Consider the following 14,310-nt stretch of genomic DNA (forward strand, 5'->3'; position numbering starts at 1 on the left):
GCTTCTGTCTCCCGAATATACTGTCTGACCCTAAGAACTCAAGAGGAACTCAGCAGCAGGATACGCCCTATTCTAAAGGGGGAACACCCTAATCTCCTATTATACTAAACTGCCCTATTCTAAAGGGGGAACACCCTAATCTCCTATTATGCTAAACCGCTCTGGTCATTGAGCAAGGTCACCTTTCAGAAGTCCTTCCACTAGACAGCATGGGAGTAAGCTGGCAAGGAGATTGTCATACCTACTTGGCTGATGGCTCCCAGCACTCTATAGCATGTCACTTTGGGTAGATGCCAAGGAATGGTACCACTGGATGATATGGTATTCCAATTTGTTGTTGTTGTTGTTGTTTTGTGAGGAATCTCCAAACTTATTTCCACAGTGGCTATACTAATTTACATTCCCACAAACACCATAGAAGGGTTTCTTTTTCTTTTGCATCCTGACCATCAGTTTTTCCTATATACCATCAATGAACAAGTGAAATTCAACATTAAAAAAATAATGTTTACATCCTTCCTCAAAAGAAATATTTAGATATTAATCTAATGAACTGTACAGAAGATCTATCTGAAGAAAAGTTCAAAAAATTTGGTGAACAAAATAAAAGAACTAAATAAATGGAACTGTAATCCACGATCATAGGGCTGAAAGACTCAATTTTCTCAAGATGTCAGTTCTTCACCAATTAATCTGTAGATTTGTTCGCATCCCAAGAAGATTTTTGCAAGTTATTTTATGGACATTGACAAAATAATTTAAAGCTCTATTTGTAGAGTTAAAAATTCAGAATCTGACACATTATTAAAAGAGAGAACAAAGTTGAAAGATTCAGCTTGAAAACTTCATATAAAACTACATTAGTCAAGACACTGTAGTGTTGGCTAAAGAACTGACAAACAGAAGAATGGAACAGAGGAAAGAACCCAGAAATAGATCCACATGAATTTAACCATGCTTCTAAGCAAGGAGAAGATGGCAGTGTGTGTGTGTGTGTGTGTGTGTGTGTGTGTGTGTGTGTGTGTATCTCCCTACTTTCATGATGGGACTGAAAGTTGCTTTCATTTGAAAAAAAAAAAAAAAAAGCATAGCAAAGTGGTAGAAAGCACGAACTGTGAAATCTTGTGAAATCAGATGAGGTCTTATTTCTTATCATAGATTGGCTATGCATGTCTTTGAACCCACTGATGAGATTTCCTAGGCTCTTGTTTCCATGGATGTCAAATGGGTATACTAATAAAATATACCTTATAGATCAGGATGATGATTAAATGAAATAATAATACAAAATCTCTGTCTCAGTCTGCATGCAATATGTGCGCAATAACTTTTGCCTTCTGTAATTTATGTGTTCTAACTCACCATAAGTATCTATCAGCTCCAGGGATCAGTGAAATGATTGATAGCAAACCCTAATGGCATCTGCTCATTCTTGGTAATGTCTTTTCAGGTGTTGATAGGGCCCTCTGCTCAAAACCACCTCTGCTGAAGTGCAAAGGGCAGAATTTTTGCTCCAAAGAGATTTAATTTTTTTTTTACCTGTAATGTACTGCAGTGAAAACTTCAACCCACTCCCAGAAGCACTGCTCTGAATGCAGCATAATTAAAATAAGAGAACAATCAACAGCAGGAATGTTAGCATAAAACCAAGAAAATTATTAAGAAACTAAACTGAACAACATCATTAAGAATCACCAGAGGCTTCTATAAATATGTAAGTAGTGTAGGAGTTGAAATAATACAGAAGGGAAATGCACTATAAAAATATGTTTGTGTCTATAGGCATTGCCTGCATAAGTCTCAGCAAGTTGTGTAACTCAAAGTTGATTCTTCGATGAGGGTGAGTTATGACGGAACAACTCATATTAGATAACATCAAGGCCTGAATTTAAGCAGGTGCTAAAGCATACTTTATATTTATTTCTATACTTGAATGTAGTAGCCAAGCCATTTATACCGCACTGCCCTACTTTTGAAAAAGTAAGGACCCTATAAAATAAAATATATTTTGTATCCAAAGTCCACTTTTATTGCACCACCAGATTTGACATAGAGTGTAATAAGAGGACTAACACCAAGAGGAGTCACACATGAACAATACCGGTAGGTTAATGAGTCCAAAAATGTTTCAGAGCCATACCTCTGAGGTTGGAGTGGTAGAAACTGGGTTACCTGCTGTAGAAAGGCAAGAGAGGCTTTGGGTCTGATTTTGTATGTGAAACCCTTCTACGACTCCATACCAAGTTTGTCTTTTTGGCTTCAACTTGAAGATTATTGAGATCCAGAATTCAATCTTCAGCATCATTAATTTTACTTATGTATGTCAAGTGGAGGTATCTAGTATGGCATTGGATATAAGACTTTACAGGTTTTACAGGTTACAAGATGTCTCTGGACTATCCTAGTCACAAGTGTGGGTTGGTGCATTGTAACAACTTCTTGGTAAGGTTTCATATTTCTAATTGTTTTCCTAGGACCATGCATGACGAGCTAATTAGTATGAAAAGCAACATTTCTCAAAGTCCCAGAGAACAGGCGCTTCTTGTAGTGAAAGTACTTTGATTAGGCCTCACGGACAACCCGTGTATGTGACTCTGCAAAAACAAACAAAACCAACACAATTTTGTAAAAGCAAAAACATAAGATCTGACCTGCTTATGATTCTTGACCATGAGAGCTGTGCTGTTCTTAACTCATGGGAATATTGCTATCTTGGTCAGATACTTGCCCACTGAATATTCTGAGTCAAAAATAAACTCTCATTTTTACCATGTACACCACAGGACTAATAAAAGTAGCATTATGCTGACAGTAGAGAAAAGCATGCCTTCCTTTCCTAGCGGCCCAATGAGAAATGAGCTGAGCGCAGTTTTTTTGAGAGTCACGCTAATTAGACAGCAGGGTCTCCAGAGACTGCTAAATCGTGACCCTGCCTAAACTGCTTATCTCCAAGCACAGGGTAATAGCATAATGATTCGTGAAATGAAGTCATTTCTGATCAAATTGGTCTTTTTTCTTAGCCCCTCTGCCCAGGGAGAGTGACTGTGTCCCCAGCTCCAACTCCAGTAGAGCCTCTGCCAACATTACAATATAAAGTCTATAATAATTGATTCCAACTGTTGAAGTCACAAAAATTGCTTTGCTAAGCAAAGGGATTTATGGATTTGATCGCATTTTTGTTTGCTTGTTGTTTGTTTGCTGCCTTATTTTGCTTCCAAAGAATTTTTCTCCCTGTTTCCCAACATTGAGTGGATGGAACTGATATGGAAATGCTATCATCAATGTATTAGCTAATGAAAAAGTTCTCTATGTGACTCTTTAAAGGTTTTTTTTTAATTTCTCTTTTCTTTTAACAGTAAAATATATTAATTTGTAAAGAAAATGGAAATGTAGAAATAAATTAGAAATTATTATTAATTATTCAACACGAGGATAAGTTTTACTGTTTTAGTTTTATAAAAATTCTCCTTTTTACACACATACACATGTGGTTATGCTTGCAACAGATAATATTTGTATACTGCTTTTTCCACTATTTTGACTAAAACATGAGTTTCGAAAAAATATTCAGTCAAATACATATCTAATAGGTTACCAAGCATTCTGTAATATGTAATCTAATATGTAGCCCTAATTAAAGGGATTTTCAAAATTAACTTTCTGTACTTGGCCAAGAATAGTATATATACACTAACACTATAATATCTTTAATTATTTCTAGTTTCCTAATTACAAATTTTCTATTAAGAGTAATTAGAAGAGAAAGAGAAACATTGACTTCTAGAAGTACATCAGCACAATATAAATGTGCACATTGGAATCTTTATGGGTCAAAAAAGGCAGTAGGTTTAAAGATAGTGGACTTTTTATTCTCTTCTTTTTGTGGAAAAAGCAAAATGTGCTATGGCACATTTTGTATAAAATGGCTGTATGAAATCCTTACCCATTCCAAGGTCCACATGGTTCACAAACACTTTAAGGTCTTTGAGTCATAGGATTGTGTATTGTAACACAATAGCAACAAACACACACAATATCTATTTTCTAGAACTAATTTTTTTTTCATCAATGTTCATTTGTATCAATTCATAAAATTTCATGATTTGTTTTCCTTTTATATGAGAATCAAGGATCAAGGGTTTTGTTCTGCCTAGTGAACCAAGGACATGCTCAGTCTGAAGCGTCTCATCCTCACTTGCTCTGTCAAATCCTTCCTCCTCTCATTTGCTTCCTATTCTTTCACTGGTTTCTGTCACATCCATGATGATAACTTCTTGCTCCTATATGTTGGGAAATTCTGAAATTAGTCTGCAATTTTGATGTCACACTCAGAAGTCAGGATATCAAAATATAGAGGATCTTTGTTTCAGTCCTGCTACTTATGATGTGCATGATGGGTATAAATTGAAGATATAATAAAGGGGTAAACATGATGGACATCGAAAGGGCCACAGATTTCTCTCATTCTCTTTTTCGTACTAATGATAATCTTACAGATAATCCTGTCTTTGTGTGTTTGGCCTCTTCTCTTTTGAGAACATTTCTTCTTTCTTTGCCATGATTTAGAAGGTTTTATAATGTGAACAGATGGAAATAATAGACGTGGAATGTGAAGGTGAAGATGCAAACTGAATCACACAAAGAGCTGAATGAAAGGGTTTAAAAGGAAAGAGTTCTTTTTGGCATTTAGAAAACAGATGATGAGAATGGAAAGTGAAAGGAAGAAAAGCCGCAGGAGCCATAGAGTTGATCTGGATAGAAATCAGAAGAAAGGGTTATTAAGAATACACTGAAGAACAGCGTTCCTGAGAGATGCCCTTATTGACATTTTTGGACTAGATAATTCTCTGCTGTAGGTGACTGTGCTGCATACTGTAGGCATTTAGCAACATCCCTGGCTGCTTCCCTCTAGATGCTGGTGGCAAGCCTGCAGTAATGACAACTTGTTAAAAATTGTCATTGCCAGATGCTCCTGAGGGGCTAAAGTTTCTCTGATTGAGAACCACTGCTTATGTCTTGTCTTTCTCTGCCCCAAATTCCTCCTGCTCACATTTTTGACATTTCCTCCAAGAGGCCAAGTAGACATTAGAATTAATTTAGCTCTAGTTCTACTGTGCTATTTTTCCTTCAGGTTGATTCTGTGCAGAGACGGGACATTATTGGGTGCCTGTCGTATTTCATAAACTACTTTATAGACCTTGATTTTTAAGTTAGTGAGCTCGTGTGTAACATATATCTCTAAATCGGTTGTGAGCAAGAACTGGACAAGAGTCAGAAAAAAGAAAGTGGAGGCACCAAGAGTTAGGAGATGTTAATTTTAATCCTGAATTTATGAACAGCTATAAAAAAGTAGATGTATTTATAGATTTGGGTATTCTAAAATGGGGAAACCACTGAAGTTCCTTTCATTTCAGGTATTTGCTGATGCCATAGTGTTATTAGAAATGTTCCAGTAGAATGGTACTGTTTTCCTGATGTTGTGTATGAGAGGTCAAGAAGTTTGTAGACATTAGAAAGTGAAGAAATGCCTGTTATAGGAACAGCAAGAACTATGAGGAACTCTGGTGGACAGGAAATCTCCTATTGGCAAAGGTGCTTACAAACTTCTCAAGCATTAAACCTACAATCCACTGACCTACCCACATTCCTTACCTCTGTCATATCAGGAGGTAGCATCTCAGCCTATGGTGTCCCCCTCTTTATTCATTAGCATATCCTAGATTTGACCATGAATCTCCAAAGAATAGGATACATTCTGTTGGTTTTTCTGATTCATTATAAAATAGATGTGCATATTGATGTTGGGAAACTGTACAGGTGTCTGAAAAAGGTAAAAGGGTGGGTGTTCTGTCCCTTTATAAATAGAAACAGAGTGAAAGAGTTATGAATGCTCTTGTTCTTCTTTCACTTGTCACCAAATGATGGCTGTGGATTACACAACTAGGCCAAAACTTTAGGAACATTTTAAAAGCTACTTTGTTATTCAAGGATTTGGGGCAAGAATCCCTGTGGACTTGCAAAATAGGGAAGGAGAAAAGTGGTCTGAATTTATAGGGGATGGATGTTGTGGAATGTCACTCTGAAATCTAAGACCCGCACACACTTGTTTTAGACATTCTTTTTGAAAGCTTTTTTACATCATGAAAAAAACATCTTTCCTCTCCATTAGCTGTCTGTCGATGGAAGGTGTGGAATGCTGATGGGATTCTGACCTTTCTTTGGTCTTTCCAATAACTACAACATTTGGAAGAAGGAGGTTAGAGATAACTGTTAAAATTTCAGAGATACAAAGGAGTTTGGAGATGACTTATAATTTCAGAAATACCTTTCAACATCACCTTCTGATTTAGTAAACATTTCAATTAAAGTATTTCTTTTTTTCTTTTTTGTGGTTGTAGATGGACAGCATGCTTTTATTTTATTTATTTATTTTTATGTGGTGCCAAGGATCGAACCCAGTGTCTCACACATGCTGGGCAAGCGCTCTGCCACTGAGTTACAGCCCCAACACAGCATTTCTTTTCTTTCTTTCTTTCTTTCTTCTTCTTCTTTTTTTAAAATAATTATTGCTGTATAGTTATTTCTGAATCTTTAAAATGCACAGGAATATTTTGCAGTTTTCCAAAAGTACTCTTGGTCAAGGGAGTGATAATTATTATTTTTCAATATTAGAGCATTAGTGAGCCAGAGCTTTGTAATCATTCAGAGAATAGCACAGGATTAGCAAGATATGAATTCAGCAGGAGATTAAGCAGAAAGCCTAATCATTTGCCAGAGTTGACTGAATCCTGAATCTTTCTGGAGGTTGAAAATATTTGATTAACTCATTTTTAAAGGAATTATTTTTAGCCCTTGCTGATGTTTCCCAAATGGAAGCATTGTGATCTGTTTATAAAAACAGAATCAGCTATGTTAGGAATTCTATTCTGTCATCATTTTTATCAGATACCCAGTATCTTAAGTATCAAATCTTTACTGTCAGGAATATTTGAATGCAAAAAAGCAAACTATCTGAGTCCCCACAACTAAACTATCTAGCAAGATGTATTATCAAGTTAGACAAAATGAGATCATAACTTATGGGCAAAACACTTCTTTCTCTTCTTTTTCCCAAATGAAAATATAGTTAACTTGCTTTTATAATTGGGAAGGTATTTCATGCTCTTTGTAAATAATTAAATTCATTAAAAAATAAAAATAGGGAGTCCAAAAATGTCCTGTATGCATTACATAAAGATAGTCATGGGAGGACCTGGACATGGTGGCACATGCCTGTACTCTCAGTGACTCTGGAGGCTGAGGCAGGAAGATCCCAAGTTCAAGGCCAGCCTGAGCAACTCTCATGACACCCCGTGCTTTAGTCAGCTTTTTCATGCCTGTGACCAAAAATCTTGAGAAGAACAATTTAGAAGAAAAAAGGTTAGTCAACTCATGGCTTCAGTCCATAGAATGCCAACTCCATTGCTTTGGGCAAAATATTTAGGGCAAAGGGACATGGGGGAGAAAAGCAGCTCCAGACAGGACACCAGGAAGCAGAGAGAGACACAGCTCAGGACAAGATATGTGCCTCAAAGACAATCCCCCTGTGATGTACCTCCTCCAGCCACACCCTACCTGCCTACAACCACCACCCAATTAACCCCTTTGGTGGATTAATGTACTGATTCGATTAAGACTCTCAAAAGCCAATAACTTTACCTCTAAACTTCCTTGCACCGTCTCACACATGAACTTTTGCAGGACACCTTACATCTAAACCGTAACACTTTGTATCAAAATTGATTATTTTAGAAGGGGAGTATAGTTCATAAGAAGAGTGCTCTTGAGTTCAAACCCTCGTACAAAACAAACAAACAAACAAAAAACAACAACAACAAAAACAAAGGCTAGCTTATCAATATATATTCTCAATTGTTACCCGCCTTCTTAACCCAAGAATTTTGATAAATACCTTTTCATGTTTCATGTAAATCTATATAACTATTTTTAAATTTATTTTACTCTTATTTGTGGTGCCAGGGATTGAACCCAGAGCTTATACGTGCTAGGCAAGTACTGAGCTAAAACCCTATATCTATTTTTCTAATCGTGTGATATTTTCTCATTAAGTGTATCAATAGCAACATTGCATGGTGGTGAAGGCTATGCATTTTGAAATTAAATAAACTTTGATTTCAGTCTAGGATCTGGTAGTTACAAGCTAAGTGGTCTTCACATTAATCCTTTAAACTCACAGTTTGTTCCTTGTTTGTTTGTTTTAATTTCTTTTAATGGAAGAAGATGACCATGGTGATAATAGTAAAAATATCTTATTATAGGTTGTTTATTGTGAGGCGAAAATGAGATTAGTTAGTAGCTTGTATAGTATGCATACTACTTGGTTTATTGGGCATATGCAACAACTGTTAGAATTATTTCATAATTCATTTAGTCTGGTCTCTATAACTTAATGTTTGAGTTATTTTTTTAAAATTTTCTTTATTATCTCTAATGCTCTTTGAAGAATCCTTAAATCAAACACATGTACTTGTCAGATTATTTCTTTAAGATATATCTCTTATAGTGAATTTCAAAGGTTCAGACCTCTTTTGGTTTTTATTTTATCACTATTATTTTAATCTAAGTTCTTTTTTTATTCACTTGTTCTTTTGCATATTTCCTATCTTTTAAAGTGCATTTTAATTTTAATTATATTTAATTGTACACATTTATGGTTTAAAGTGTAGCATTTCAATGTACTTATAGACTGAGTAATAATCAGATCAAGGACATTGACATATCTATCAGCTTAGACACTTACCCTTTCTTTGCATTGGAAATTTCAAATGCTCTCTATTAGCTGATTTGAAACATTCAATTAATTGTTGTCAACCATAGTTATCCTATTGTGTATGGCACATTACAAGTTTCCTCCTACCTTATGCTCCTTAAACCTTTAATTATCCTCTCCCTATTTTACTTCTACAAAATTTTTATCTGCTGTTCAACTTTTCCCTTCCAACAAGGGGGAATAGCTTCAAATTCAGGTGAAAGATTTGTCTTGCCCCATTTATACAGCTAAGATAATAATCTTTGGTGATGAGCTGTATAGGTGAGAGGAATCTTCAGATCATGTGAAAAACCATTTCAAGCTATTTAAACCCTTCTTTAACTGCCTTAAAAGACTTTGATATCACCTTTAAAGCATTTTAAAATGTAATAAAAACCATGCTTTCTACTAAACAACTTCCAGAGCAAAAAACATTTTATACCCCACACTGAATAAGCATTCATAAAATTCAATAGTGCTATTTTGGGTTCTATAATTAAATTGAATATAATATTTCTAATACATGAAAGTAAAAGTTATCACTTTCAGGGGTCTGTGAGTATTAAAATGGCATAAGTCTTACAGCTCAAAGATGACAGATTCTGGAATCAGATAAAATTGGACTCTGATATGATCCACCATGTATAAAATTATTATTTCTGATCTTTCATGTACTCATCTCTACCTAAAAATAATTATGCTCTAATGAATATTTATGCTTACTGGTTCAGTAGCCCTCTTCTTCGTTCTATTAAGAGAACCCCTCTTTTGCAAAGGGAACCACTCTTTCCCCACTTGATATGATCTTTGTGGATCTGCTCATTTCCCTACTCTTCTAGTCCCTGGTTATAGGATTAGTTATACAATTTAGATATGATTATTCTTAGTACTCCTCTCGTCAGCCACAATGATTGGCGCAAAGATGGTCCCATGATCCAAGCCTGGATGATCAGCATTGTCTGAGTTTTTCAAGTGGTTTAAGCCCCAAACTCCAACTTGTCTAGTCTATCCTGCAGTGTGTGGAATAATGCTACAGCATGAAGAGAAAGAGGAGGCAGAGATGAATGAGATGGAAAAACACAAGCATCCAAAGTATACATTCCCTCAGGCCTGAAACACTTCTCCAATCCTGAGCTGCATGATTCCTTCAATTTCCACATATGTTCAACATGGTTTATGTTGTTCTATCTCATTTGCAAGAGAAAGAGTCCTACCAAACATCCACAGCTCATAGGATGTTGTATATGTTGATAAAGATATCACACATAGAGTACAGTATAGGAAAAGGGACCGTCTTTTTTCTTTTACAAAGACTCATGCCTTTTAACTACTGATCATGTTCATTGACAAAGCTGGTAGATAATGGAGAACAGAGCCCAGCTCTCTCTCCTCGATCCCTTCTACAATCATAAAATCAACAGATGTCTCCAAGGATTCTTATAGACTGACTGGGTTTTATAAGCCAATCTAGCCCTTATTTTCCTCTTTCCAGTTCTTAATTATTAAGCAATTAAAGCATTACTACTAGAGGGATGGGATGAGCACCTTCTTAGCATATGTGAGGTTCTGGTTTGATCTCCAGCAAAACATACATACACACAAACACACACACACACACACACACACACACACACACCACACACTTTACTATTTGCATACTACATCCTGCCAATATTTACTATAATTATTGTCCAAAGAAGGGGCTGGACTTGGATGCAAATATTCATGTGAGGTGAAGGAGCAACAATAACAAGTAAAACCAAAGAAATGTACTGTGGCGTAACAGAATTCCCCCAGAATTCCAGTGTAGATGGTGCCATTAATTAGTTGATAGACTTCAACACAGCTCTCTTAAGCTCCCTGACTCCAGTGGTAAGATGAGAGGATTAGTAAATCATCGCTGCTGCTGGCTGTAATATTTAGCAATGTGATCATTTTGTATAACAACAAATCTGGTGCTTTCAACTTTCTGGGCCATTGGGTGGTTGGCACTCTTCATACGTCAGGCAATATAATCTTTCAAAAGAATGATACCTCCATGTATTTCTAGGCAATTATTGGCAAATGAAGAAAGGCACTTAGGTCCATTCAGGAACCTTAGGTAAGAACGTGCTGCGTGTCAGAGGACACATGGCTTCCTTGTCTGGGTCTTTCTTTTTGGAGAGGAACACATGAATTTGTGGCTATAGACTTCTCTCGTTCTAGAAGGAGTGGAGGGTGAAGGTCTCACTTACTCGGCTTTTCTGTGCCTTTCCTTGACCAGGACCTCATTCCACAGAGGCTAGGGCCCTCAAAAACACATTTTGATAAATGACCTTCTGGAGAAAAGAGAGAGAGAGAAAATAAAAAAAGCTGATTTGGTTCATTTTCTTACATTCTTTATTAGAATAAGGCAACCCACAACAATTTTAAACGTGGTAGAAGTTCTCAAGATTGAATTTACTTTGTTTCTGACACCCTGCCCTAAAGTTTTAAAACATTAATATTCAAAGATTAGCTTTACTTTTATTTTATTTTATTTCTGTTTATACTAAATATTCACACTTAGCTTTAAAAAATTTTTTTTTTGGAATGAATAAAATGTTATATCGTATTTAGAGTAAGACCCAATCTCAGTTTGAGACAGTTCTAGTTTGGACCTAGAAAGTACACCTCCTCCCAGGAAATCCTGTAGCCCTGGGCAAACTGGAAAATTTGGTCTTTAATATTGCCAGTTGTCTTGTTGAAAATAGAACTAGAAAGCAATGTTTGAAAATCACTGACAGTTTGGAATTTAAAAATAATGAAGGAGTAGCCAAAGGAAATGGATATTTACCTACTGATGGGTGAACCTGGCAAATTTATCCTATGGCAGAGCTCCAACTACACTCCAGACTCATCCCCAGCATATCAGTGACTGTCACAGCTCCGCTGCCCAACACAGGATGGTTCCTCTCCACTGTGAATCTCCTATATGCTGGGTTAGGTAAAATTTTGATTCTGTATGAATTTTCTATTGCGATAGTAAAAAATTATGAAAAGTTTACTAAAATGGCACAGATTTACTGTTTTACTATACTGAGGGTTAGGAATCTATCATTGTTGTCACTGGGCAATAATCAAGGTATTGGGAAGGCTGTACTCTTGGAGTGTCCAGTGAAGGCTGTGCCTCACCAGCTTCTAGAGACCACTTGGATCAGGTGCCCTCCCTCCATGACAAAAGCCACCAGCCCATGTTGCATCTCTCTGCCTCACCCCATCAAGTATCAAGCTTCTTTCTTCCTCATTTAAGCACCCCCATGAATGCAATGGGACTCTCTGGATGATCCAAGATCACCTCCCTCTTTTAGAGTCATTTTACTAGCATCTTGAATTTCATTGGTAATCTTAACTCTTTTGTGCTATAAAGGCAGCATATTCACAAAGTAGAATGTGGCTATCTCGGGGAGGCCATTAATCTGCCTACCACACTGTGTCTCAAATTGTCTAATGTTCACTTATTGAGGTTAGAAATAATGGACTATAGCTATAACCGTGACCAATGCACAATATTTGGTACATATTCACAATGTGCTTGTTACATATTTCATAATTCATCATTCAAACCAGTATGCTTTTGGAAGTGAAAGACGTACTTTTAGTAATTCCTCCTGGAATACGGGAATAAACTGCTCTAGTCTAGGGAAAGCAGGACACTGGGTAACACTGCAAAATACACATTACACACATACATGTTGAACTCAATATAATTTATAGCTTTTTTATTGAAAGTTCAGCTATATTATGTAGTATGGGAATCCACAATATACACTTCAGTAAGGTAGAAAAGATTCCTGAATAGAGCATTGTAAGTGAACTAAGTTTTTCAACAACTACTTAGTTTCTAATTGAGTGATATTGATGTGATTTCCAAATTTTGCAAAGAGAAAATAGTACTGTCATGATACATAGTTGAATTATGGAGCTTTTTATTATTTTGGACATATTATTGATCTGATCCTGGGAGTAGGAAGATGGGTGTACTTTATGTAAATTGAAGGGTAGGGCAGAGGAAGGCAGAGACATTTCATATGGGATCATATGCACGCATGATTGTTCTGCACTCCAAAAACTCTTTAAATATCTCCTTATACAGCAAAAGAACTTTTGTAAGTCAGGTGTAGTGGTGCACACCTGTAATCTCTGAGTCTCTGGAGGCTGAAGTAGGAGGATGACAGATTTGAAGCCAAGCTCAGCAACTTAACAAAACTGCAGTCAACCTAGTAAGACCTTGTCTCAAAACAATAAATAAATAAACGAACAAACAAATAAATAAGAAAGGATGGGGATGTGGTTCAGTGGTTAAGTGCCTCTGGGTTCAATCCTTGGTTTAACAACAAAACCAAACCTTTGCAGATGTGATAGACATGATTAAGTTAAGAACCTTAAGAGGGGGAGCTTAGCATATATTATCTGCATGATCACAAGGGAAGTAGGAGACGGAGCTGCATGTGATTATGGACGCAAAGCCAGAGAGGACATGGCAACAATATGCTGCTAACTTTGAAGAAGCAGCAAGGGACTTCCTTGAAATACCAGCCAAGGTATGCCCATGACCTTCAGAAGTAGGCAAAGGAAAGGAAATGCATTCTTCTTCACACCCAGAAGGAACCTGTCCTGTGGGCATGTTTAGCCTAGTGAGACTGAATTTGGACTTCTCACATCTAGAATAGGAAAATGTAAATCTGCAGTGTTTTAAGACACTAAGCTTGTGGTCATGCGTCATAGCAGCAACTGGAAACAAATACATGGCTAGATATTAGCCACAATTAAAGCTCGAAGAACACCCTCTCTGTGATCAGCATAGCATTCACTTTGGGAAGTGGGTACAAAGGAAGTAAATACGGGATGGAGGTGGCCGATGAAGGAAGGAGGAGCTTTTGGCCACAGACTGGTGGTTTCAAATTCAACCTCTGCTATAAACTCAGGTATATGGATCGTTGCTTTGTAAGATAGAGATAATTCAATCAGCCCTCATGGGGTTTTCTGTACATTTGACTATCATAGCATTAAGAGCATGGATTTGGGAGTTATAGTCTTAGCTTAAATCTTTTGGTTCAAAAGTCGATTATCAATTGTGAGGATTTGACTTCCACTAAACTATATAATGTTGTCCCAACATTTCTAAAAACAGGATTTGTTTTTTTTTCCCCTCCCTCATAGCATTTTCCAGAGAATTCTATGTATGTAATGCCATATCAGGTGTGGAGCACAATATATACATGTATGCATTAAATCAAGTCTCAATTCTTGAAAGAATGCAACTCACTGCATGGCTCTTTCATTCAGGAGTTATTTATTCAATTTCTATCCTGGAATAAATGATCTAAAAGTATTCAGACTGTAGCAGACGATAACAGATAAGTCCCTGTCCTTGAGGAGTACATATTCTGGTTCTCTTTGCATTGTTGGGAATGAGTCAGGTTTTCAGTGTTTTCCAGTGAGCTCATCTTCTTGATGTCACTGCTGCAGCTTCATTATGA

Source organism: Callospermophilus lateralis, chromosome 2 (genome assembly GCF_048772815.1).
Source record: "Callospermophilus lateralis isolate mCalLat2 chromosome 2, mCalLat2.hap1, whole genome shotgun sequence".
Lineage (NCBI taxonomy): Eukaryota > Metazoa > Chordata > Mammalia > Rodentia > Sciuridae > Callospermophilus > Callospermophilus lateralis.